Consider the following 3,238-nt stretch of genomic DNA (forward strand, 5'->3'; position numbering starts at 1 on the left):
CCGCGCGAAGTAAGTCTCGGACAGAGGGCTTTGCTCACGCGCGGACCTTGTGCCCGGGGCTTGGGGCTGGTCTTTTCCATTAAAGCCGAGCTGTGGAGATCTTTCGTAAATTATTCAGTATATAGCTCCTAGGAACAAAGGCATTATTCTCCGTGACCTCAGTGCTCTTTCGTACCCAGGCAATCGGATACGGATGCAAAATTATTAGCTAACGTGCACTTTATATTCAAACGTACTCAATTGTCCCAAAGAAGATTCCCGCCCCCCGCCCCGCATCCTGGATCCCGTCAAAAGTCGCACCTGCCGTTGGTCCTCATCAGGCTCTTAATTCAGAACAGTCCTCCTCTCCTGCCTCCTTGCCATTTTCGGTCTTTGAGCACAGGAATGAATTTGGATACAGTCCAGGCCATTCGCCTTATGCGATACCCACTCCAGGATCTTGTTCCGTGCCATCCCCGCCCCCGCCATGATTAGATTCCGGTTAAAAGGTTTTGGCATAAGGCCCCCGAGTCGTGTGAACAACTGTGGTGTCACAGCGAGAGGCACAGAATGACAGTGGGTCCCGCTGTTGGTAAGGCGAGGGCTTGGCCGCTTGGGGAAGGCGGCGTCCGCCCGCCCTGCCTCTCCAGCGAGTGGTACCCTTTCCCGACTGTAATGAATAAGGATTCTGAGATGATGATTCGTGGAGGTCATGCGAGTATCCTGTTCATCAACCTTGCCCTTGGCGGTGTTAGCACTGTTCTTGCCTGAACCCCTTCTAGCGGTGTTCCCAAACTTGTGCCTTTGGGTGAGAAAACAGAGGGTCCAAATGTCTGAACTCCTTTCCTCAGGTCACACCGCTCTGCTAGCGAGGGAACCAGAGGGATGAACGTGGGCCGTGGGGCTTGTGAGCCTGCCGGGTCACCCGTAAGACACAGTGACAGGTGCTTCCGTACGAACCGCTGGTGCCACCAAACGGCTCACCCAGCCTGGCCGCCACAGTGGATAGCGAAACAGGTAATTAGTTTTCTAAAAGCTATGACATTAGACAACAGGGGTGTTAGGGAAGAAGTCCTTAAAGGGTGGTGGCGGGGGTGACGAGTGGTGTTTCAGACGGAACGAACCACATGAACAAGCCCAGAGGTCCGAGAGAAAGTCCCCCTGTTAGGCCGGGACTGTCGTGATCTGCAGTTTGCAGGTAGGAAGACAAGGTCACTGGGAAGGGACTTGCCCAAGGTCTCAGAGCCGGTAAGCAGCACAGCTGGGAGGCCAGAGAATTCTGTTGTAGGGCCTGCGCTTTTGACCACTGTGCCACACACCGGGAGGCAGGATGCAAACTGTTCTCTTTTCACTGAACAAAGTGAGGCTCAGAGACGTTAAGTGGCTTACCCAGGAGCTTGCAGCCAGAAGGTTCCACCAAACTCTTGAGACCGCACGCTCTTTTTACCCCCTCAGCCACAAAGCAGAGGCCCAAGGCCAGCCCGCTTCTGATCTTCCTTACTGATGTCCCCTAAGACACTTCCGGCACGTTGCTTCCAGCTGTCTTCACAGCCCTGTGAGCTCTAATTACCCAGGGGCCCTCCCACTCAGCCAGTTTCTCTGCTCCAAGGCAGGGAAGAAAGGTCTTCCACTCCTCAGTCCCTCCCTCCGTGCTCCTCCCCATAAGGCTGTAAAAACCATCACATTCCACACTAGAAAGTAAAATCAAGTAAACCTCCTCTCTGCTTTTTGCTCCAGATCTCTGTCCTGCAGTCCTCGGCCAAACTTCCTTACTCACCGGGGATGGAATTTTCCATCTGTGGGAGTGAGCCCCAGAGGGCAGGAGTGAGGCTACAGAGCAGATTTCCAGGCCCATCCTGACCTCCTGAATCATAAACTCAGGGGCTGGGCTCAGGAATCGGCTTCTTTACGCTCTCACCAGATAGTAATTTTATGCACTAAAGTTTGAGAACCACTTCTGAAGAGGAGTACGTCTCAAGACTCTGTCCACTTGTAGTCACCCTTTCCACATCCTTCACACTTTCAGGCCTAACAGACTTCTATCCACAACTCTTCCCTCAAACCACTTTCTCCTTCCAGAGTTCTTATCTCAGAGAATGGTACCCCCGCTGCCCTAAGAACTCAGGTCTGAAATGTGAGCATCGGACTTGCTTCCTTCATACCATCTCCCTGTATCAGTTAGCACCTGCTGCGTAACAAGTCATAAATACATGTATATGTATGTATATATGTATACACACACACACAAACACATATATATACTGTGGTTAAAACAAAGGTTTATTATTTCTCATGAGTCTTCTGGTTTTATCCGGGCTCACTAATGTGGCATCATTCAGGAACGGAGTAGAAGATTCTCATTCTTGTGTGTGCCTCAGTCTCCCTCCATGTGACCACTGTCTCTCCACAAAAAATTCAGTGGTCTAGCCTGAGCGCCTTTCTGTGGCAGCTGAACAAGGCTGAGATCTGTTGCAGGGTCTCTTTCTCATATCATACTGGTCAAAGCAAGTCCCAAGGACGGCCTGGGTTCCAGGGGCAGGGAAACGGAGGCCACATCTAGATGGGCAGAGTGGCAGGCGTGTGTAGAGATGGCGGTACAGGCTGGCAGTCACTGCTAGAAACGTTCATGATGTCTCCTTCCATGTCCAATCAGGCATCAAGTCCCCTGGCGTCACTTCTGTGTGACGTGATGGTGTAGTTCCCTAACTGGTCCCTAACTGGTCACCCCACTGTGAGCAAGGCTTCTGTTCTACCCCTAGACTCTGGGCTCAGGCATGTGACTGACTTTGCTCGTGAAATGTTAGCCAAAGTGAGCTAACAAAAAACAGGTACGAGGCTGCTCTCACCCTCAATTGCCCCTCTGCCCCCACTATGAGAACACCTCGTGGGCTAGCCCGCAGGAGGGGACATATGGGGCCAGGCTGAGCCCCCTGGGGTGGTCCCAGCCAAGTCCGTCCCAAAACAGGGACCCTGAGACCTGGGAGAGTCCAGAGCCCCCTATCCAGACCTGCAGGTGACTACCAGGTATGTGAGTCCTGAAGAACCATCCAGCCAACGCACAGACTCAGGAGCTAAACAAACACTTCACTGTGTTAAGCCCCCAAGTTCAGGGTGGCAACAGACAGCTGATGCTACATGACATCATCATCCCGTGACCTTCATCCAGACCCTGGTTCTCCTGGGCCTGCAGTGGTTTCTGGGTAGCCCCACTAGGCTATGTGGCCACAACAAGCCTCCCCCAGCCTGCAGAGGCTCGAGG

The sequence above is a fragment of the Mustela nivalis genome (genome assembly GCF_964662115.1).
Source record: "Mustela nivalis genome assembly, chromosome: 19".
Taxonomy (NCBI): Eukaryota; Metazoa; Chordata; class Mammalia; order Carnivora; family Mustelidae; genus Mustela; species Mustela nivalis.